The following is a 25,509-nucleotide window of genomic DNA, read 5'->3' on the forward strand; positions in this document are numbered from 1 at the left end:
TAAATGCTTTAAATTCCATTTAAGAGCAAGCTAACACGTCTAACAAAATGTAGAAATCTTTCACCCCTTCAGTCAGCATAAAGGTTTCTGCATCTCTAATCTTTTAGAATTTGGGGACCTTTTAATTGTGAGTAATCCTTACTGATTGAAGATGTTCAGGGAACAGCATTTTGATTTTTTTTTCCTTCCCTTTCTAAAACTGATTTTGGTTTTTAAGGGTAACGTGGTGGCTTGCCTATACCGACACTTTCTAATTTTCAGAATAATCAGACCTCTGTGATTCTTGTGGGGTATTAAACAAATCGCTGAATTAGTGCATATATATCGTGATGAATGGCAATTGCTTTCCAAAGTGGTGCCTGTGTAGTGGGAATCGACATCATATTACAATGGGTATGGGTTGTTTGGCAAGCTTGTTAAGGGTAGCTATTAAGTAAAGGGCTCTATCCTGTTTGCCTTATATTGCTTGCACTAAAGCAGGCAGCACACTTTCTTTGGATTTGTTTTAACTGCTTGAAACTGCCATCGTGCTTGATTAGAGTACAGCATCTATAGATGATGGGTGACATTCGCATGACTGCTCTGAGAATTCATTATGAATGCTGTCTAGACAAATGCCGTGCTTGGGCCAAATGAATTCATGATGGCAAACTTCTACAGTAAACATTTCCCAGCTACTTCTGATAGAGATAAATACACTGAAGACAGAAGGCAAAATTCTGATTTCAGTTACAATCTTGCGACCACGTTGGCTTCAGTGCGATTGTTCCCAAGCATAGCACTTGGTCCAGCATGCTTGGCATTGTCTGCTGTGGTAAATCAGAGAGTCAGTAGCAATGTCGGATGAATACTTGCATCATATAGTAAACCTGATGGTTAACAATTAAAAAAGAAATACTGTAAATGCTTTGGCAAACTTTAATTAAACCAGCTTTGTGATTCTGGTCCCTGATTTAATTAGCTGGGGAGGCAGTTAAATATAATCCTGTGATTCTGGACTACTTTAACTGGCTCCCCAGCTAGTTAAATCCACTTGCAGTTCCTAAGAGACTAAGTTGTCAACGTTAAATATCCAGGTTTAGAACACTTCCTAGCTAATTTTACTGCATGTTTGCCAGAAATACAAATGTGCCACTTTTATCTTAAATATTACACCTAGCACTCTTGTAAAAGTGCTTTACAAAAGCTGGTAGGTATTTTCCCTGTTCTCTGGGTGGAGAAACTGGCAAATAATTGTATTTCTAGTTACTGACTGGTATTATGGCTTCCATCATTTGAGAGGATGCATGCAGCCTTAAGACTTCCTAGTGTGGACTCTGCACAGAATAGGTTAAACTCCAAATCTGAGGTAGATTCTGTCCCCCTCCCACATTCAATTTAATCAAATTTAACTGATTAATACGGGGTGTAAGGCAGTGCGAAAGGTAGAGAGTAATTTGTGAAAGAGTTCAAGTAATTCAAAATTATCTTTAAATTTGATTTATAAACTCTCTTGGTGAGATATAGACATTCCCCTATGATGGGCCAGATACTCTGCTTTGCTAACGGCTCTTTGCACCACCAGGAAAGCGCAAAGGAATCTTAAAACTGTCCAAAATGAGCAGCTGAGGATTCCTCTGGCTTGTTTTTGCTATTTAATATTCAAAATGTGTTACTTAGTTGTGATGGGTCACAAGCCACATGAAACAGAAGTGTTGTCCTAATGCATGAGAATGCAAATGTGTCTGATGCAAACACCGTTTTCTGTGCAGGTAAGTGGCTGAAGTGATATTTCCAGTTGCATACCACAGGCTAACCATGCGGCAGCTGCACAGCACGACTCAATTGACAAAAATTGTAAACCTTTTGTCCCTGAAGTAGACCTGATATTTATTTAATTTCCGTACCTGCCCCTGTTTGCTTACTGGAAATTTGCAGCATGCTCTTAAACATTTACAGGATTCACATGGTATAAGAAAGCAAAGATTCTTGTGCATTTGCCAATGTCTTAGTTTCACTGAAGGTGGGAAGTATTCACCTATATGCCAGTTTCTAACAACGAAAATATTAAGCTGTCTAGTCTCTGAGGCATGCACAAAAGAGTTGTGATAGGATTACTTCCATGTATTAGGGCTACTAATTTGACTGTAAAGATTGCATTCAGATCCATATGTATGTGTGTCTGGGGTGGGGGGAGAGAAATAGAAGACGCTATGGGCTTGACCCTGATTTTATTTATGCCATTGTAAGTCATGACTATTTCCATTGAAGCCAGTTGAGTTATACCAGTATAAACAAGTGCAAATAAAATCAAAATGAGGTCTCAGAGCTACAGTTGAATTTTGGATGAATAGAAAGAAACGGTCTGAAATAGTCACTGGGCATGCTCAGAACTGATATGAGTACAAAATATATTCGTTTGTTTGTAACCACAATATACAAACACTTGCAATAAAGCTAAAGAAAAAGAAACTTGCTTATCTTCATCCAACACACTGACTCCTGTGCATCTTTCTCTTCTCCCTCCCCCACAATATTTATTTTAATGGATTGACTCTTTGCACAAAAGGTTCCTACATTAACTTGTAACAGGACAGTCTCTAGGTTCAGATATACTAGCTCTGTTCATGGTCCTTCATTTATTCCAGTACACTAATGCAAAGTCAAAGAAAAACTAATATAGTAGTCCAATACTGATTCCATTGAAGTTAGGGTCAAAAGTCTCATTGATGACAGCAGAAGCAAGGTTGTCTCCTTTATCTCTAGAGGACACCTATCTGTAGGAATGCAATTCCTCCACGATGGGCAGTTAGGTCAGGAAAAGCCATAACTTAGAACAAAGCTGCTGTAGGACGGGATTTTTCTGATCAGTGGCAAAAATCTCCTGCACCATGCCCACACAGTCACTTCCTAGTATTAGAGTTGAAGGCCCATATAACGGGTATAAAGGGGATGTAGGGCACACATAAACCCCTTCCTCTCAAATACCCCAGTGTAGGGGGCCTGTATACTAGGAACAGACGTGATGGTGGTGTGTATTGAAGGAAGGGGAGTGTATAGCAGGAGAATAGGGGGTGTGGGCAGAGTAATCCACATCGCTGCAATAGACTTCTGCACAGAGGCCATTGAAGCAGGGGTGTGTGTTAGATTAGCCTCAGGGCTGCCCTAGCTTGCACCTGGGGCTGCCTCAACCTCCTGTGACTAGAATGGGTGACATTCTTTGCCTGAAACTTTTTTTTGCTGAAAAATGCAGATTTGGGTTGATCGAAACAGTTCACAAAGCCATGTTGGTTTCCGCTATTATTATTATTTATTATTATTATTACCTAAGCAAACAGAAATGGTTTGACATTTCTGGAATAAACCATTTAGCTTTTTTTAGGCTACATTCACAAGGAAACTTAAGCACCACTGACATTCACAAAATAAGGGTTGTGGTGGTAGTGCCCTGTAGCCCAATGGTTAGTGCACCTAGCTGGGAGTGGGAAACCCAGGTTTGAATCCCAACTCTGGAGCCAGGAACTTGGGCTCAGATTTGCCACCTGCCAGATGAATGCCCTAACCATCAGACTATTGGGCATTCTGGGGGTATTCGGGTATTCTGGGATCAGCTGCTCTCTATGTCTCCTGTTGAAGCTATTCCACTTTGTATAAATATTCATTGGAACTGGAACCTGTTCTGTCAAAGACTATTGTCTGTCTATCTGTCTCTCTCCCTCTGGATCAATAAATATTGAAGTATTTCATGCTTCAGTAGGAGTGATGAAAAGAGATCTGTCCCAGAATACCCAATATCCCACTGATTTGGGCACTCACCTGGAAGTGGGGGGAGTTCTGAATTCAAATACTTCCTCCAGAGTGGGGATTCAAACCTGAGTTTCCCACATCCAAGGTGAGTGCCCAACACTTGGGTGATAGGGTATAGTGGGGGCACCATTTTGTGAATGCCAGGGGTTCCTAAATCTTCTTGGCAGTCCAGCACCGTTTTATTTAAAAGGGGGGGGGGGAATGCCAAACACAAAATAATTTTTCCCAAACCCTTTGATTTGCTTAAATTCTGAAAATATTTGATTTCAGGTTCTGCCCAACTCCCCCACAATCCACCCAACTTCCAGAACTGCCAGTAAACTGAAAAATGAGTTAGTAGCACACTTCTAACAGCAGCCACCCATCTGTCAATATGCTGGCCTGAGCAGTGGTGCAGCAAATGAATCTGGCCTGGGATGAACTGCCTGTGTGTTCATAAGAAGTCCAATCAGTTTTTAGTAAGTGCTACTGGAGAGCTGTAGCACAAGCAACAGGAGTGTAGGATGAAGTGCTAAAAATGCTTGTCAGAATTGAATTCAGAGTTAACATGTCCTAGAAAATTTCTGCATTTCCCCACAAAGTATTATGTGAATGCTGAAGATTAAACTCTAGAGCTAAGCAGCACTGGTTTGTCATAGGAAACGTCTGACACGTATGACCCAGTTATATTTGACATAATTGGTGTGCCTCTACCAAAGCCTTTTCTGCCAAGAGACAGAAAATAAACATGAACTTTAGAATCAACCCTGAAGTTTGTACTGAAGGATTAAAATGTACTTTTATCTGCAGCAGTCGAGAGGGAAAAATTGTCTCCACTTTCCAACATGATGTGACTAGCCACTTTCCACAATTCCATCTTCGTGGGGGCTTTGGGACGCAAGGCCTTGAAATTTGCAACACTGCACAATCCTTAAGGGCTAATGAGGATTTGTGGAAAACCAAAAGAGCCCAGCAGTATGACAGCTCATGGGATACAATGACTATACTGTGAATTATTTTAAAATTGAATAATTCTAGTGGGTATTTGGTGGCATCCCTTATAGCCCCAAGTCTTCCATACTTGTTCTCTGATCAAATGAGGGATTTTTGAGGAAGGCAAATTTGTCTAAAATCTCATCAACAGTTTTGAGTGCAGTAGTGATATAAAAATACTTATTTTAAATTCTAACTATTTATTTATTTATTTAATTTATTAAGAGGGCTATAGCCAAAAAAGCTTGAGATTTGAAAATTGGCAATGACATCGTCTTAAAGGCTAATGGCTTTGCTTGGATTTGTAAATCAAATTCCTATCCAGGCGTATATTTCCCTCACTCCCTCTTCAAAAATACCATGAATGTTTGAAAATAGCAAGCTGAAAACGCTCAGAAGATGTTTTTCCAATAAAATCTGTAGGTGTATCCTTAGTTATACTGTGTATGTTTAGCTAAGGACTTGATACTGCTTCAGTTTAAGTAAATGGCAAAACATGAGTTGAAGTCCTGCCTTCCTCCTCCCCGCCCAAAAAATGTCTGTGGCCAGAATTTCACTCTGTTTCTAGAACTTCTAGGATTTTTTTTGGGGGGGGTAATTCAATCCCTTTTTGGACTCAAAATGTTTTTTGAAAAATGTGACCTTAAAAAAATTATAAAACTTTTTATCAAAAACTTTCATTTCTTTTTTTTCCAAATTGGTGTTTAAAAAAATTTAATTTTGAAAAGACCTTGTGATGTTTAGTGTGTCCTAGTTACATTGTGGAATTTTTGAAAAATATTTTACTTAAAAAAAACTTATTTTGCAAATTAAAACCAATAAATGAAAACTTTCAGTAAAAAAAGTTCTGTTACAAAGACTAACACAATGAAAATGATTTCAAAATGTTCGAATTTTTTAAGAAAACTGTTTTGATCAGCTCTGCTATTGACTTACCAAGAGTGCACTAAGGTTTCAAGACCAAATTTGTAAGTCAAATTATAACTTGCTTCAGAAGGTGAAGTATAGAGCTTGCTTATCTGCCGCAACTCTTGGTTTCCAGTAGACATTAGCTTATTCAAAGTATACTGCTTGATAAAACTAAACAAGATCAGTGATCAATAAATGAACATATTAAAATATTTGAATTAAAAACAATCACGATCTTTGTGTGCTGATACATAACAAACTCAACATAGATGAACCAAATAATGTAACATACTCCTTAGTCTACATACATCTGATTCATTATGAAAGATTCCAAAACCTTTAGTAAAGAAGGGTCTGATCTTGAAAATATTGTTAAGCATAGGGCTTAGTAGTTTTGATTCACTCTGCTTAGAAGCATTTCTAGGATTGGTCCTAGATAAATTCAGGTATTACACAGCCACCCCTAGAATAGAATGTCAGCCATTTTGGTCCAGCAACACCATGCAAATCTCTCTTAAGAAGGGAAGTGAAGAATATTAACTAGGCAGGATATAGTTACCTAAACTTAAGTTTCAGAGTAGCAGCAGTGTTAGTCTGTATCCGCAAAAAGAAGAACAGGAGTACTTGTGGCACCTTAGAGACTAACAAATTTATTAGAGCATAAGCTTTCGTGGACTATAGCCCACTTCTATTAGAGCATAAGCTTCAGTGGGCTGTAGTCCACGAAAGCTTATGCTCTAATAAATTTGTTAGTCTCTAAGGTGCCACAAGTACTCCTGTTCTTCTTTTTGCTAAACTTAAGTCTGGCCATGGCACTGAGGCAATACCCCTACCCTTGTGAAACATTCTGCTCTGTTATGAGGCTGATCAAGCAATTACATGCCCATCTCTTCTAATAACTCATCAGTCATGTCTACCCTACAATGACAACCAGTGCTAGATCTCTTCTACATGTGTACAGAGACTAGATTTTAAAAAAATATTACTACTGCTGTAATTTTTGAGAAACCAATTAGGAGCAAGCCTTCCTGTTCCAAACATTGGGTGAAAGCTGGATAACAGTTGGAAATATCCTAGCCTAGTAAATTTAGGCCTCTGTCCATTCATTTTCTTTGAAGTCATTAAAATGAGTATCAATGTTTCAATACTAATAACGGCTGCATAATACAGACTATTGAATGTCTTTATTCAGTTGTTTAAACTGAATAAAAAAGTACTGTACATAATCCAGCTGTGAGTGTTGCATAGATGTGTAATGCTAAATACGTTGAATGCGTCTTCTCTAATTTTATTTAAATGCTTTGATTTGGTGAGCTTAGCTCTCTATAAATGGTTATACATTCTAAGTTCTTAAAATGAGTCTGAACTTTTAAATTACTGAATACTTAAAATTTGTATCCATATGTTGACTTGAGAAATTGCAGGAGAGGAGTCTTGTTCTAGCCAGCTCATTCATTATATTAGACTTGGACAGGTGCACAGGTCTTGTATAAATGAATGACATGAGTGATTTTCAATCTCTAATATAAATGTTGACTTCGCAGGAGTCAGTTCTCTAATATGGCTCACATATATGCAATACTGTTATATCATATCATAATGGTGTTTTAAGACTTTGGCTCCAAATCACTTGAGGCGCTAGTCACTAATTGATAGTACTGCCTATCCATAAAACACATTTTGCTTGGCTCCCAAAGAATAAGGGAACTTAATCATGTTAATGATACAGTGTAATTTTATATTCAGATAACAAGTACTGTATACGTGAGCATATTTGTTTCCATTATGTTTGTCAGGGATATGAATCTATTAATAATAATGGTCTAAGATGAAATTGAAGTTTTGCGAATAACGTTTCAGGAGATTGTGATCAGATGGAGTAATCCAGTCTACTGCTTGATTAAGGCAATGTGAATGCCCTTTAGGTCTGAGCTCAGATGGTTAGCCTGAGCTACGGCCTGTGCCACAATGTCCACACTGCTATTTTTAGTGTGCGACCTCGAGCTAAGATAGTGCAAGTCTGTCTACCCAGGCTGAGACACGTCTCAGCTGCAGTGTAGAGATACCCTTAAGGGCAGGGCCGGCTTTAGGCCGATTCCCGCGAATCAGGCCCTGCGCCCACGCCTAAGAGGGCCTCGCACCCTAAAGAAGAGTGCCTAACTTAGGCACCTTTTTAATTTTTACTCACCCGGCGGTGGTCCGGGTCTTCGACGGCACTTCGGTGGCGGGTCCTTCACTCGCTCCGGGTCTTCAGTGGCATTTCGGCGGCGGGTCCTTCAGTGCCACGGAAGACCCGGAGTGAGTGAAGTACCTGCCGCCGAAGTGCCGCCAAAGACCCGGACCGCCCCTGGGTATTCGAATTGGGCTCCGCACTTCTTAAAGCCGACCCTGCTTAAGGGCCTCATTCAAAACTTGAAATCAGTAGAAAGACTTCTATTGACTTCAGTGGGTTTTTGATCAGGCCCAAAGGGCTGCTATGGCTTATCATAGTAAGAAAGTTGGGTGGGTGAAAGGAGCCTTTTGTGAGAACTGGAAGAAACAGATTCTATATTAATTTTGTAGCAGAACTCCATTTTAATAGTATCTGGTCACTACAAAAATCTAGTGTGGATGTTAATAGTCCCCTGCACTCTTCTGGAACGACAAACCTTTCTTTCTAAATTGCAACAAAGTGAGTTTCCAGTGTGGGTCAAATGCAAATCTTGTTTATGAAAAAGCTGCTAAAGACAACTTCATTTTTAATTTCAATGAAAGAGGCTCTTTGGTGACCTTTGAAGACACGCCAGTGGAATCTTCCAGCACATGCCTCAGTAAACAACAAATGATTCAGTGAGGTGCTCTAACAAGGATTGATGTGTCCACCCAATTAGAGGGATATAAAGAGTTCTCCATTGAACTTCTGAGTTCATTTAGGTTGCTCTGTCATTTACACAAACTAATGCTGAAGCACTGCTTGAAGGATATTGTTGGCATCAACAACTGACTTGTGCGTTAATTCTTATGTATAACAAATGTTATTCTGTCCATGCTGAAACAGCTACTTTTTTTTTTTAAATCTGAATATTGGAATGAAGCCAGCCATTACTCTCAACTTAAGTACAAGAGCTTCTCTAAATATAGCATCACTATAAAAACATCTGAGAAGGCTCTTAAACTGTAAACATCTATTTTCAGGTGTTTATAACTTTCAAAATTTACTTTTTGGACACCAAGTTTTTCATGCCAAAATTATGTGGTTTTGGTTTTTGTGCATGGAATGCTCTTGGTACAACGAGGTTATCTCCAGTGGTCAGATGGAGCAATGCATGGAAAGTTCATCAAGATCTTTCAGATTGTTTCCTTTTTCTTTTGGAACATTTCTTCCATTTTCCATTTTAGCCCTAAGTGTTGACTTGTATTGCTTCAGAATGAGTTTCCTCATGCCATCTTAATATAAAATGAGAAACAAAGGCCATTTTCTCCAACTATAGAGAATATTTCCATTCCTGAACAAGCACACTATGTGTCTTTTATAGAACAATATTTAAAGCAGTCATATGAGGGACATTAGGCAGGACATTACCAAAATACAACAAACCACACAGAGATCAGGTTACATTTTGTTATTTCAGCCAGGTACTCAGTGGTGTGACTCCTACATTAGTGCCTGAAGCACTTCAGGGTATGCTCTTAAGTCTTGTAGACACTATTTAAGCCTTCACTGTGACAAAATGTTGCAATTAAAGATGTACTACCTTAACTACAGTTCCAGCAAAAGAAAAGTACATCATGTGCTGTACAGGGTGCACTGAAAGTTCAGAAATACATGACATTGGCATGTGTGTAATGCTGTTTCCCAGACTATAAATGAAACACTAACTTGTGAAGCAAATAATCTAAATCTAGCAGCAAACCATTACAATATAGCACATCAAAAGAAGATCAGCTGATCTGCTTTTTACTTGTAAACCTGTGAGGAGCCAGCATACATGTAGGAGGATGGACCTGTTGGGTTGTAACGGATAGATGTGTGGACCTCATCTCTGTAGAGAATGATTTAACTATTTCCGTGGGGGTTTTTTATGGGCAGTTCTTCCCTTAATTATGATCATCAGTGATTTAATTCAGATATAAATGTTTCATATGCATAGCATTTTGCAGGACCAGCTAACATAAAGTCTTTGACTATTTAAAAAAAAGAACAAATATATTTTTCCTAAGAGAAAATCTACCAAGTCTCTTCTGAACCCTTTTGTCATAATGTGTATTTGGCTTTACAAGGGAAGAGGAAATTAATACTCCAAAACACATCATCAACATTTAATGAAAGGCCCTAATATCTCATTCTATTACTTACAGATTATAGAGAAGTTTAACACTTAAATGATAAACTCCTGAGGTTTAAATAGACCATCACTTCCTTTATGCAGCAACATGAAAACTAAACGTGAGATAAACAGAAAGATATACTGTAATATATAGTCCTTACCTTTTCATACAATAAAAGTTCTAAATATATCAGTGTGATGGGGTATACAACCCCACACTGGGCTGGAAAGGGTTAAAGGACAGTACTGGGCCCAGGTTGCCCCACACCTCTGGCCGTGCACATTACACTGGTCTACAATTTTTGAGAAGTCATCTGCTTCAGAGATAAAATGTGATATTTATTATGTATTTTGATGTGCTGAATTCAAATATGACAATTAAAACAACTGATTGGCAACTGTTTCTAAGATATTTAAGTTTTTACATTTTATGTCTATGTATATTGTGTAGATAGTAGAGTTTTAATCATAAATTGTAAACCTAGGACTTTTCATGTGTTTATGGCTGCTTTACATGATAATATTTCACCTGTCCTGTTTATGTCACACTTTTTAAAAATCAGCAAAAGGGTTATATAAATAAAATTTATAATGAAACAAAAGGCAAAAAACTATTATGTACATAGTTTAGTCCTATTCAGTGTCTACTCGGCACTTCTTGGCTTGTCTCTTGTATTCATTAAATGGAGCATCTCTTGTCAGTGTCCAGCAATAGTCTGCAAGCATTGATGGGCTCCATTTGCCCTGATAGCGTTTCTCCATTGTTGCAATGTCCTGGTGAAATCGCTCGCCGTGCTCGTCGCTCACTGCTCCGCAGTTCGGTGGAAAAAAATCTAGATGAGAGTGCAAAAAATGTATCTTTAGTGACATGTTGCAACCAAGGCTTTTGTATGCCTTGAGGAGGTTTTCCACCAACAACCTGTAGTTGTCTGCCTTGTTGTTTCCGAGAAAATGTATTGCAACTCACTGGAAGGCTTTCCATGCCGTCTTTTCCTTGCTACGCAGTGCATGGTCAAATGCATCATCTCAAAGAAGTTCACGAATCTGAGGACCAACAAAGACATCTTCCTTTATCTTAGCTTCACTTAACCTTGGAAATTTTCCACGGAGGTACTTGAAAGCTGCTTGTGTTTTATCAATGGCCTTGACAAAGTTCTTCATCAGACCCAGCTTGATGTGTAAGGGTGGTAACAAAATCTTCCTCGATTCAAAAAGTGGCGGATGCTGAACACTTTTCCTCCCAGGCTCCAATGACTGTCGGAGTGGCCAATCTTTCTTGATGTAGTGGGAATCTCTTGCACGACTATCCCATTCGCAGAGAAAACAGCAGTACTTTGTGTATCCAGTGTGCAGACCAAGCAAGAGAGCAACAACCTTCAAATCGCCACAAAGCTGCCACTGATGTTGGTCATAGTTTATGCACCTCAAAAGTTGTTTCATGTTGTCATAGGTTTCTTTCGTATGGACTGCATGACCAACTGGAATTGATGGCAAAACATTGCCATTATGCAGTAAAACAGCTTTAAGACTCGTCTTCGATGAATCAATGAACAGTCTCCACTCATCTGGATCGTGAACGGTGTCGAGGGCTGCCATCACACCATCGATGTTGTTGCAGGCTACAAGATCACCTTCCATGAAGAAGAATGAGACAAGATCCTTTTGACGGTCACGGAACATGGAAACCCTAACATCACCTGCCAGGAGATTCCACTGCTGTAGTCTGGAGCCCAACAGCTCTGCCTTACTCTTGGGTAGTTCCAAATCCCTGACAAGGTCATTCAGTTCACCTTGTGTTATGAGGTGTGGTTCAGAGGACAGGATGGGAGAAAATGTGGGTCCTGTGACATTGATGGTTCAGGACCCGAAGTTTCATCCTCTTCCTCTTCCTCGTCTGACTCAAGTGAGAATGATTCTGGTGCATCAGGAACAGGCAGTCCTTCTCCGTGGGGTACTGGGCATATAGCTGATGGAATGTTTGGATAATGCACAGTCCACTTTTTCTTCTTTGACACACCTTTCCCAACTGGAGGCACCATGAAGAAGTAACAATTGCTGGTATGATCTGTTGGCTCTCTCCAAATCATTGGCACTGCAAAAGGCATAGATTTCCTTTTCCTGTTCAACCACTGGCGAAGATTTGTGGCACAAGTGTTGCAGCATATGTGTGGGGCCCACCTCTTGTCCTGATCTCCAATTTTGCAGCCAAAATAAAGGTGATAGGCCCTCTTAACCATAGTGGTTATACTGCGCTTTTGTGATGCAAAAGTAACTTCACCACAAACATAGCAGAAGTTATCTGCACTGTTCACACAAGTACAAGGCATCTCTGCTCACTTTGGCTAAACAGAAATGTGTCCCTTTGCAAAATCAAACACTGACAAATAAGAGAGCACAACACTGTATGATTTCTAGAGCTGATATAGGGCAATTTGTTCAGCAGAGTGATGTAAGCTTCATTATGATTGCATCATCCGTGACTTCTAGGAATAACATGATGCAATTCATATCATGTATGACGCAATACCAACTTCAGATTGCATCATTCATTGTTTTGCCTAAAAAGCAAGTACTGTCCAAACCCAGTCATAGATTTATTCATAGATCCAGTCAAAGATGTATTTTAGTCATTTCTGGTTTAAATTGAGATCCCTTCCCTTTATAACTCACTTATCCTCCGCTGTTCCCAAGTCAAGGGTTGTATATACTGACCTAATAGCATATCTTGAAAACTAGAGCCAATCAACAATTTTAAGCATCATTTTCGTTCTCAGTGACCCAGAATTAGTAAAGTTTGACTACATTTATTTCAGAAGCATTTTGGCTGTAGAGCACACTAACTGGGTTGAAAAAGGGAGCAACCCAGCTCAGAACGGGGAGGCTGGAGCGGAAGGTTCCTGAGAAAAGGGCTGGAGAAGCCTCCCTGAGGGAACAGTACTATACGCTGAGTGTAGTTGGGGTTGATCGTTTGGTTTCTTTTTCTTTTACCTTGTCTGGGACCAGAAGCTGAGGGAGGAAAGCAGCAGCAGGAGGTGACCCAGGGAGGATAACTTAGAGGCCCCTTTAGAGGCTAAACATCTAGGGCCCTGGGTTAGATCCTGGTGGAGCAGGCAGGCCTTGGCTCCCCTACCACTGCCCCAACTACTGGGTGGCCGCCAGTCACTAGGCTACCCAGCCCTCCAAGGACCCTATTGCAATTATACAATATAAAAACAATTCACTTTACTTAAAAAAAAAAAAAAAAAGGAGGGGGGGAGGGGAGGAAAGAACTGACATGTTAAAAGTAAGTTAATTGAAGCCAGCAATTGTAAAGCCTGATGTAGGCTTTCTCCTGAACAAGCTTAGCCTACTTTGCTTGGATTGACCTATTCTTGATTTGAAGTTCAACAGAAGACTATCGTGTTAATGGATTCCCTATGTGTGAGATTATTTTGTTTAACTTTTTTGTGTGTCCATTACTTATGGAGTTTTGGGTCACTGAACCACTAGCAATTCAATAGTATACAATTCAGAGGTCCAAAGTGTACATATTGGTCTTGAGTCATTGGCCTTTGTGTCCATAAACTTATTTGCTGTTGTCTAGTCACAATCATGGTTGCCAAGTATGCCTGCATGCCAAAGCCTTGAGTATATAAATGAATCAATGTGTGTTTAATATTGAGGTTTTTTTGTTTAAGGCTTTGGCACAGGAAAATGCTGAAACTAAAATTTTGAATTAATTTCAGTAACACCATATTGTAGTGGTGACTGAAATACCATCTTTAAAGAATGAATAATTCTAATAGAATCAGATTGAACATTCAGTAGGGTGGAAGAACTGAGTTGGAATTTGTGCATCTGATGCTACTTCATTGCTCTTCACATTCATTTAGAAAATACTTACACTTAGAGGTCTTGTCTCTATATATTACTTGCTTACATGTGTTAATTCCTACTGCATATCACCTTCCTGTCCCTGAAGATATAGTAATGAGTGCACTGTTACCTGGTAGGCATACAATTAAATGCCTTAACAATTGCAGAGTAACCTGGACCAAGCAGCTGCTCTTTTTAGTTGGCCAGTGCCACTTTGTCAACTGGATCTTGTTGAAATTCTCTTGTGGGTCAGTTAACCCCCCTGGGTTTGATTTTTTTTTCTACTTATGGTTAATTATTTTCTAAATGAATACCTCAGAGCAGGAGTTTCAAATCCTCTATAGGATTTGGATTAGCCCCATTATTGGAGTTTTAATTTGTAAATGCCTTGTTTTTAAATATTTGGAGGAAAATTCTTTCATATACATTTCATTATGTGCCCCCAAATCTTGGGCCAGACACAATGTGTAAGCTTGAATGTTTAAAATAGAACTTAACCAATTTAGTTTCAGTGAATTCTCTCAGTCCTACTCTGCTGCATGCAAAAGTTTATAATTTTTATATTTCAGTTTATACTTCTAATATAAAATTCTAACTGAGGCTCTAGGCATCATTTAACTCCACTTTGTCAATTACAATCTCTTTCCCTAGGGCAGCTTTTGTTCCTCCAAGAGGACATTTACTGCAGCAGATCTCTTTTTGCACCTTGGCTTTCATTTTCCATCGGCAGGAGCAAGGGCCACTCTACCTAGAGGCAAACGAGGCTAGCATATTCTTCTTGAGGAAGTTGGGCCAAACCTGAATGGTGCTGTGATCCCGTGCACCAGGGTGCAGTGCCACTCTCATTCATGACAGAGGGTTGGCTGGGTCAAACCTGAGTGAGTGGTGGTATGACCTGGCGCTTGGTGCTCCCACATCTACCATAACCACAGAACCATCAGAAGGCTTGCTGTGCCTCCCCACCCCTGAAAGTCTGACATGCCCCCATGTTTGAGGAACCTCTCTTCTCAAGATAAATAAAAAGTTTTGCCCAGGCAGCCTTTGGTCAGGAATGACTGACACCATCAGGCACGCAAACTCCTGTCATTTTCCTTTTTTTTAAATCAAACCCATTGCTGCAGTTGTCATGGTCAAGCAGGGTGGATTGATGTAAATCAAAATGATTTAAATAATCAATTTTAATCATGATTTAAATCAGGAAGCCAGAAACCTTGATTTAACTATTCACTTTTTAATTGTGTTTGTACTTTTTAGCTATTTTTCTAAAGAAAGTTTGATTCTCATTGATTGGTAACCATTACAATATGTTGATTTGCCACTAAAACATAGCCTTTACACTAAATTTGGTGCTTCTTTTTACTAATCAGGAAGAGACATTAAATGTGTACACATTTTATATAAGCAGTTATATAGCTTAACTTATATTTATTCAGCTTCTCAATTTTTACATGATGAATGATGCATTTTTTATTTACTAGATAATGAACTTGTTTTTTTTGTGATTTGTGTCAAGTTCTATTTGGATGGAAATTAAAATTCAATGAATGCACAAAATCAGGATTTTAATTTTTTAAAATTAAATAAAAGTACCTTAAATTAGCTGGATACATGAGGAAAAAAGGTTATCTAAACATGTTTTGCATGTTATCTGTAGTTACTGAATTGAACTGATTGTTTCTGATAAACATGTCCTTCAGAATTTTCAAACTAGTAGATCTCATCCTTTCACACCTAGGTTTTTATTCACAGATTGGAAAAGGAAAAGAATCTTTCCTGCTTTTTCAACTCTCAATTGGTTTTTCAACTTTCATTGAACTAGGCACTACACTGAATTAGTTGAATAAACTGAAATGAAAAAAATATTCTCTGCACATGCAGAACAGGGTGATGTCAAAAGCTGATTTAGCACTTCAACAAACTCTGTTTTCAGGTGCTTAGCCAGTGACTGCGACCAGTTCAGTGGTTTGACTTTCTTTAAAACTTGGCAGCAAACACATATTGCTTAATATTATTTTTGGATATAATAGATTATAATAAATTTAGGCTTTAACATATGTTGTCAATTTCAAATTTAATTTTAAATAGGTTTATTCTTAAATAAGCCTATATTTAATTTAAATAAAACAAATCTGATTTAAATAAAAAATTAAAACTTTTTAAAAAATCATGTATCTTTTATCCACCCTGTTGTCTGGTACCAGTAAGTTTTTCCTCAAAAACTTTGTCTGCAGTGAGTGGTTCAATCTTTCTTCAGACTTTGGATGCTATTGACCATTTTTTGGTAAAGGAATTTATATTTTTTTCCCAATGCACACAAAAAACTAGGGGGAAGAGAAAAATATAGAGCTATTAGAACGAAAAGACCTCAGCTTGGTCAAAGCAGTTTGGCTGGCTTCCTCAATATAAAATGGATGTAAGCTGTGTTTGTATCATTAGCTTATCACTCTTCAATTTGTTGCTGCCCACATAAGAAATCTAAATCAGAGATCTCAAGTTGGTAAACTTGCAGTGCATACATTTTTCTGATAAGTAACATGATGTTACAGAAACTTGAGTAACCTAGCTGGTTGCTGAGGGGAGGACAGTGTTTTAGCAAAGGTGCTGATGCTTCATACTATTGCTTCCTCATCAACACAGGCTTTGACTACGCTACCACTCACCTCCAGCTATTGGCTACCCATTACCTGATTATTTGGGAGCTGAGAGTCGATTAGGTTCTGCTCAGGTCCCCTCCAGCAGTGGGCAAGGGTACACCTCAACCAAAGCAGATGAAGCAAGAAGAGCTGGCTGGCGTTCCGTACTGGCACGTTGGGCAGCCGGACCAGATTTGAGTGGTGTTATGATCCGGCACATGGATTCCTGTTCCCAGTCCTGGGTTGCACTCCATGAGTTTTCATGAGATAAGCATGAGTATGTGAGACAGGGTTCAAATGCATGAATCTCACAACTCAGTTGTGAGACCTCAGGTGTTTGCTGAGTGCACTTAGAAGTTGTAACCCATTATAAACCATTTGTCCCTTCTGTTAGGATATGGATTAGTGATCTAACCTCCCAGGCTGAATCTTTGATCTGCACACAGTTCTTACAAAACCTTTCAGTTGAGGTTTATTCTCCTATTGAGTGGCAGCTGTACCAAAGTCATAAACTGCCTTTTCTGCTACTTGATTACATTGACCCACATCTATCAAATTTATAGGCTTCCATTTGGAAGTTGGAGCCAGAATGTGACAATAGTACTAGGCAATGGAGCCTTAGTTTTGGAGACATTTTGAAAATATATAATGACTAGTGCTGGAGTGGATTTGATGTCCTGGCATGAAAACAAGACTATCCTACTAGCTCATGTTAAGTCAGTTCAAGCACTAATAGTTGTATTTATTATAGTAGATCAGGAATGCCAAACACAAGCCTGGCTCCAGCTACTAAGTACTTCAATCTGGACTGGATTGCCAAACAGTTATAAATTCTTTCTCTGGCTTCCAGGCTGCTGTAGCATTGACTTTGCACTGCTGGAGGCAAGGCCATCTAGCATGTGACTGAGAGAAAGCCAAAACCTTTCCCCAAACCATTAATTCTGCTGGGAATGCACAATTCAGATGGAGAGGGAGCCTTCATCAATTTATTTCAAAGCCCAGAAGATACAGTTTAAAGAGTAGCCTTACTGCAGAAAGGAAGAAACATGCTCCTAGATCTGGCCAGCTACTAACTTCAGTAAAGCAAAAGTAGCAGTTGGCTTAAATAAGGTTGGTTCCTTCGCAATAGTGTGTGGCAATTTGTAGTTAAGATCTCTGGAGTTTCTTTTAGTTCTATTTGTGTCTGAGTATAACAACTGATTTTTTGACAAGCTCTTGTTTCTGGGCTGCTCAGAACTGATGATTTATTCACTTATTTTTTGGTCATCTTACTACTGTTCTTTGCTTTGGAAACCAATTTACACAGTTGGTCTTCGTATTGAGAAAAAATAACATTGTCATTCCCTTCTCCTAGCAGCCCTAATGAAGTCCAAGGCTGAAGTATTTTTCGCTTTCACACTTCTATTGGCAGGTGCTTACAATGTGGCTTGCCAATCAGGTAGAAATAGTTTTCTTCTGCTGCTGCCCCTACTTTTCTCTCTTTGGTATGACCAGTGTATGGGAAGGAAACCTGTGTTCTTTTGCAATCTGGGATTGGTTTGTTTGTTTCATGAGACTCTTAGCTACAAAGTCTGTCTGTGCCAATGCCAGAGCCAACCAAAGCGGAGCCAGGCGAGGTACTGAGAATTTAACTTAATTGTTTATATGACTGATTTTTAATTATGGAAGACTGTAAATTTTGTGGAACTATTTGGAAAACATTCCCTCTCCTTGGAGATCCTATGGGAAAAGTTGCAAATATGCTACCAGTACTGAAGCTTACTTTCTCCCAGGATCCACTAAACACAGCTCACTAGCCTGTGAATCCTCCTACTTCCTCATGCTTTCAAAATGCAGTAACGCGTGAAACGTAACTTGTATACTTGTTTAGAGACTGAATTAAACTTCATGATCTTGATCTGAAAAATACTTTGGGAGTCCACTTAGAAAGGTTAGGCACTTAGGAAGTATCATCTATGTGTGTGGAAAGTTGTAATGTGCACCAAATCTAGTTGATATAAAAGCATCCCATCTAGTATAGTTCAAGAGTGATATACCACTTTAACTTGTCAAGAGTCCATGGTGATTGTGTGTTTGAAGATGTGTGGGAGCTGTAGAAATGTGACTTTACCGGGCCATTCCTTACACAGATATGTATGTACTTCAGTACTTGAATGGTAGTACAACATTAGGATTAATGATTACCGAATGACCTACATGAGTCTTATTCTGTTAGACCGCTCTTAAAAAGTGCTGGGCTAAAACAGGTTTTTGCAAAGTGTTAGGGCTTGTGTATTAAGGCTGTTTATAAAAATAAAACAGGCTGAGTTCAATGAAATCTCCAGAATATCAACCTGTTTGGGCCATCTATGAAATTATTTAATTCTAAAATCCAGTGGTGTCACCAGGTTTTGAATTTTTTTTCTTTAACTTGCATTTATATTTTTTTCCTCTCACTATGTAGTGAATATTATCAGCTTGAACTTCCTTTACCACTTTTCAATTAGCTTGTACACAGCTACATAGCAGAAACCACAAATGTACAGTAAGATTACTTCATTGGCATCCAATTGCTTGCATTGACCCAATACTACATTATCTTTCTGCACAGGCATTTGGCTGTGAATCTCTCCTCTTTATGAACTATGCTCTGGGGAATGAACAAGAGGTAGCCATGTTGTAATGCTAAGAAAAACAGCAATTTAAAATGTCTTTGTCTCTAAAACATTCCTAGCCCTCAATCTGATTATTCTGATTATCTTCTTGAAAACAGGTTGAAGGTTGGACTAAGGTGCTATTGTTTGTTCATTTATTTTAACTTTGACTATCCCTTAACTCCTTGGTGCTTGAAATCACATGGCCACCTTAAAAAGCCCTTCAGAATTTCACTTATGTGCAAACTTGAAAGATAACATTCCTGCATAACAGGATCCTTGTGTAAATTGTAAGGTTAGGCAGACTTGGAATGGGAGACGACTGGAAGTTGTCTATTTGTGGCAGAATAGGAGGGGATGAATAACTGGCATAGCCAAGGCAGGTACTGTCTCTTTTAGTGAAAACACTTGTGTGTTTGAATTAAAACAAGGTCATGTTAACGTACACGTTCTGATTGTAGGGTAATACTGGGTTCTTAGGAATTATTACGCTTCAGGTTATAAATGATCTGAATCACAACCAATACTAATGTGCAATCTTGTCCTCATCCTTTTTGCAGGACAAAATACTTCACATAGACTGAGCCTAGGCTATCTTCTCACCTAGAGCTGGTGCATCCAGAACAGCAATGTGATGCATAGTTGGGGCCTGAACCAAAGTCCATTGAAGTCAATAGGAAAACTCCTGTTGACTTTAATGTCCCCTTGGTGATAGGGAAGGTTGCACAGTCACTACCTATGCTGTATCTGTTCTGTGCAGGAACAAAAGACTTCATTCTTTGGTGATGTCAAGTGAACATCTTTTGCAAGTATTACAAATTCATGTATGAACCTTTCATGTATCCACACAACCCAAACTTAGCAATGACAATGCAATTGTTAAACATTTGTGCCACACATGGGGTTATGAGCTTGCATAAACTGTTATGTTAGTAATACTTCAATATGTACAGTTTGATTCTGCTATCTTCCTGGAATGTCATAAGGATACTTCTGAGAGTTCTTTTTTTTTTACTGAGGATTTGTTTTTAAACACATTAAACTTTTCTTCAGATTACTGCTAATTTGTGTTTACAGACTAATTTGAAATCCTACCTCTGTTCTATAATATATAGAGGTTAAGGTGTGGCTTAATCTATTTATTGTTAAGGCGGGAACCGAACACTCAAGTGATCTACTGATTTTTTTTTTCTTTAAACAGTTATATTTGATGTGAGGGTGGAATTAGGTTGTTCATGAAAAGTAGGTTATTTGTCAATATCCTCAACAGCTGATTTTTAGGTCCTGATCCTGCAACATCTTGGGCAGGGCAGACTCCCTTTGAAGTCAATAGTATTATGGTATGGTATGGTATTTATGTTGCAGGACTAAAGGCCTTAAGAACCAGGATAAATCTTATTGAAATTGATAGACTCCTATTGACTACAGTAGAAACTGGATTGGGGCCCTAAATCAGAATCCATTACAATAGGTTGAACTTTACATTGTTCAACAGCAGTAAGATTATATAGAAACTGTACTCTTGGCTTGCCAAACATTATCCAATTAGCTGACTCACAACATATTGAAGATCAAAAGGCTCTATACTTGAGACAATGTATTCTGTGTTTGGTGAAATATTTGATGAGGCTCATCTTGTTCTCTTAGTCACTGTTGGAAATAAGCATATTTGAAGTGAGGAACACAAAATTGCCACTAAAAACTGTAACTATTCTGAGAAGCATTGTCTGGGAATGATTTGGGGGAGAGAGCATGGGAAAAAGGGGGAACATACATGGCTATAAGGAGGGTTGATTGACCCCTTGCCTCCCAAAAAAGGGTGTGTGTGTGTGTGTGTGTGTGTACTGTGTGGTAGTTATTTCTGCTGCAGCTTGATTGACTTAGGTACCCAGCCCAGTGAGCAAAATAAAAACAACAGCGAATCTGTCAGGAATAGCCTTTAGTGAGAAGCACTACTGCTCATTTGGATTGGAATTGGAATGATGGGACCTGAAAAAGAACCTGGACTACCAGAAGTCACAGGCCTATAGCCTGTTGGTAATCATGTCTCCACCCATGAAACAGCCCTCCCTTGTAAACAAAGCATAGTCAGTCTCCAGTTGGTGTGGAAAGAGAAATCATAGGAATAGGCAACTTGTATACTCCATAAGGGAGTGGGTAGGTATGTAAGAGGAGGGGCTGGTTTTCTATTATAGTACTGTAGTTAGAAACCGTGGGATTATTAATCCTTTAGAATAATTTCACTTAACCAAAATACCTAAATTTATCTTTCTCGGTAAATTGAGGGAAAATACAGTTTACTATACTGTGAATCTTTAAGTTGATATGGATGTTGGTTTTCCTTGTTGCTATGGGAACAGTGCTAATGGATGCTGCAAAAAGATCAGAAACATCAGTATTTGATTTGAATCCTTTTCTAGAAGCCTGACACCATGTCCACTGAGGACTTGCGTCTCTGGAGCCTGAAGCTCTAAGACTCTTTTAAGATTGTCTCACTGGTACAGACTTCTTCCCAAAACAAGTCAGTCCCTTTCCCCTGTATGTTTGGTCTTTCATCCAAATGCCAGCAGAGCTCTGTCCATAATGGCTTTCCTGGTTACCATATCTTGGCTTGGCTAAATAAGATGCAGTTATAGAACTTGGGAAACAATAAAAATGGAATGATCAGAAATAGTTTTACTATTACAGCTTAATATGATCTTCATGCTATCAGAAAATTTTGTCACAGAGTGACATAGGCACTCACATACTACAGTGGGAAAGACCATGTAGCTCCCTGGACAGAGTGGATTAACAAAATAAATCCTAAAAACAAATGCTTGTGTTCCTTTATTTCTTGCAGTTGCCAGTTAGCTTTTTGCAAGTGATGGAGCTGGAAGAAGAAAATACTTCCTAAATATGTAATGTTCAAACTCAATGGTAAATATATGTACAAGTGCTTGAAAGTTAACTCTTTATCTAAATATAAAGAGAAATGCCCAATTTACTATAAGAAGTCTTGTCAGCATAAAATTTAAATTTTGACTGTAAAATATAAGTTGACGTTTAGATGGTGTCCTGCATTATACTATTGGTGTCTCAAATACACTATACTCTGCATTGCTGTCCCCGCTCCCTCAAGAACTGTGGCAAAACAAAATGTATGTCTTATGAGACTAGCCTCGTCAGAACAATCTTAAATAAATATGGGGTGTGTGTGTTGTGGGGAGAAGTAACAAATTTTACCCTATCAAAGTGTAACATATCAAGAAGTATGAGGCTGGTGTTTATGATATTACTGTTTACAAAATGAGCCTCTCAGACTTTGGCATAACAAACTATAAAAAACTCACTGAAGAGAACAGGAGGACACAGGATAACCAGAGTCCATTCTTAGCATGCTCATGAATTATGGACAAAATACTGCATTAGGAAAGAGCTATGGAATGGGATTATACACTTCCATCCTGTGAAAAGAAGATCTAACTCATAATCTTCAATTTGGGTAGGAATTTTAGTAGAGATCAACCCAAAGCAAGACCACACATATATTCACAACCTATTCTTCCTGTTTCGGTGGGAAGAAGGGTTGGGTTTGAATTGCCAGAACCAAATCCAGCTGTATGATATTTGGGTGTGGGTCAGATCCATAACCAGAAATATCCTGTTTCCTGGGAAATAAATGTTTGCAGCTATCATCCATAAAGTCTGATATGCTGTTCCTTGTTTCTGAATATAGTTTACAGCAAAAGGATTTCTTATTAAAAATCACCAAGGATACAGGATCCCTATAATCTTGCAAGACCTCTACTGATTGTCTACAGCTGCAAAAGTTAAACTCTGTGCTTAGAACTGCAACAATGTTGACATGGATTTTTCCTCAAAAATTACAGTGAAGGCCTTAATAAAATGAGCTGAAAATTAGCTGAGGAAGGAGGGAAGGGAGCACTCAGATGGATAGGATGTTTGTGGGGCCTCAACCTATGACAGTAAGACCAGCTTGTGGCCCAGTCTCTCAAGCAGTGTGCATTGGCAGGGAGGGGAAGATTTTTGCACTGATACACTTCTTTCCTTTGTCTTCCAATCATACCACTGGGGATGGGGAAGTGCAGTTTGCCCATAAACTGCTGGGTTATTGTGGAGTGCCCGAAAGACTAGTGTGCTGAACAGAACTGGTTGGAACATTTTTAATAAAATTTCATCTAAACTTACATCCCCACAAAACATTTATCTGTCTTAACAGTTTTGATTGGGAAGAAGTTTTTGGATCCAGGGTTCTTTGGTCATTTCTGATGGGAAAGAGAGAGACTTTCTCACACACCCCCTGATGGTTAGGGCACTATACTGGGTGTGGGAAAACCAAGTCCTTTCTCTGTCTGATTTGCAGCAAAGTTTTTCATCCCAGATCATACTGAATCCATCAGAGCAGGGACTTGAACCTGGATTAGCCTCATCCCAAGCTAGTTCCCAAACCATCAGGCTATCAGCATATGGAAGCATATCTTTTCAGAAGTGACTTTCTGGAACCGCTCCCAGTTTCTCAAATTGAAAAGCTCATGTTTTAGTATAGGATTCTTAGAGGCCCACTCAGTCCTCCCCATCAGTCAGAAAAGGTAGTTAATGGCTCATCACGTTAGCCAACTATTGCATATGTTATCTCTTAGGAATCAAAATGCCACCATAGGAGCAAGGGGCTGTCATTACCGGTCCCGTTACTGCCTCTCAAATAGATGGCTGTGAGTTTTCATGTACACTAGTGCTCCTCTTAGTCAGACTGCCCTTAATGAACAAACTAGAAATATTAGGCCAGATCTCAGATGGAGTAAATCCATAATCAACATTATGATACACACCAGCTGGAAATCTGGCCCATTATGTTCCTGCAGTGAAAAATCAGACAGCACCTTCTGGGTTCTAGGTCACATTGGGTACTTGACCAAATGGTAACGAGGGAGGCATAGATGAGATTATCTTGGTTAAGTATTTGGAGCAGAATTGTCTTACATCTATATACCTTCAAAGATAGTACAAAAGGCTTGCATTGATGAGCTGATAGCAAGATTCTTCAACTCTAACTCTTACCAACAAGTTTTTCTAAAACTGTCCATGGCAATGCATAGCAGCAGCTATACTCTAAACCAGCTATGTTTAAACGGTGGGATTAGTCTTTCCAACATATGGAATGTTGGAGGTGCAAGTGTGAGAATATAACAAAGCAATGAAGCAGGAAATGCTAATAGATGGGAAAGTATCAGAAGTTCTCTGGCTGATTCTAAAATCCTGCAAACTTCTGATTTGTAAATTTGTCAGTAAATGTGAGCTGTACATGAAATGGAAGGATATTTTGAGCCAAAATGTGATTATGGCAAGTGTAGTGAACAGGGGAAAACTGTGGCTTTAATCAAGAATGCATATTGCATAAGGGTTGCTGGTCTACACATAGTTCTTGTACTCATTTAAGCGTAGAAACCTATATGAAACTAAACTGGTGTAACCATCTAGTGTAAACACAGTTATGCCAGTAGAAAGGTGTAGTATAGTGTAGTATTTTAGTACAGTATAGTATTCAATAGCATATAGTATTTCAGTAAAGTTAATCTCACATGCTCTTTAAAAAACAAACAAAAAAAGTTCTCGAACAATGGCTGTGTTGCCAAATTATTAGTCTAAAGTTATTAAATTTATGCCTAGGGTTATTTAATTTAAATGCTATGGATGAAATTATGGCTGAGAATTTTTAAAATGATGTAAAGGATTTTTATACCCATTTTCCATTAACTCTGGGAGATCTGATGGCAACGGGGCATCCTAATCCCTTAGGCAGCTTTGAAAATCTAAACCCGAAGGCATAATATTGTTAGTTGTACCATTGCCATTAACAGAAGGAGTGAACATGCATACTCTAGCTTCCCATGAACTCCGCTGCAGACTTGCACCTAGATGTCTTTTTTGCAGGTACTTGTTCTAATGTAATTGATGCCACCCCACTGCCAATAAATGTAATTCAACAGCCAACCTTTTTAAAGAGGCAGATTAAAGTATTTTAATGTTGCCAGTGCTGAAACAAATATGCTAAGGCTGCAAAGTGCTTTTCCCCAACGCCGGAAGTGCTACTGACCAGTCTACAAGAGTAATAATGCCTTCATGCTTAAACTTGTATGTTTCTCATCCAACTATTTTGATTGTAAGCTGTCTAGGTTAGGGATCTGCTTTCCTGTGTTTTTGTGCAGGGCCGAGCACAATGAAGCCATTATTCCACTTGGCTCCATGGATTGTGGGTACTCTTCACGTACTGAACTCCTACACAATAGGGAGGTGCGCGTTGCCTTTGTGGGCTGAATATAACTTATCTGTGTGTGAGGAGGGAGATGGGCAGGCCTACTAGCTGCATTTCACTCCTACCTCCAGCAACCAGTGGAGAACCCACTTAGGCTG

At 38.9% G+C, this 25,509-nt stretch overlaps 1 protein-coding gene across 4 annotated transcripts in view; it reads left to right on the top strand.

The window, feature by feature from the left end:
* BASP1 (brain abundant membrane attached signal protein 1) overlaps positions 1-25,509 on the top strand; it is a 73,186-nt gene that overhangs the window by 13,401 nt on the left and 34,276 nt on the right. Inside the window, exon 1 of one of the 4 annotated variants that reach the window (XM_065584259.1) lies at positions 21,943-22,014. The exons of the other annotated variants lie outside the window; for them this stretch is intronic. The gene's annotated coding sequence lies outside the window, so the exon portion shown is untranslated. Of the gene's footprint in view, positions 1-21,942; positions 22,015-25,509 lie in introns of those variants that run through there. 4 annotated transcript variants of the gene reach the window in all.

Source organism: Chrysemys picta, chromosome 2 (genome assembly GCF_011386835.1).
Source record: "Chrysemys picta bellii isolate R12L10 chromosome 2, ASM1138683v2, whole genome shotgun sequence".
NCBI lineage: Eukaryota > Metazoa > Chordata > Testudines > Emydidae > Chrysemys > Chrysemys picta.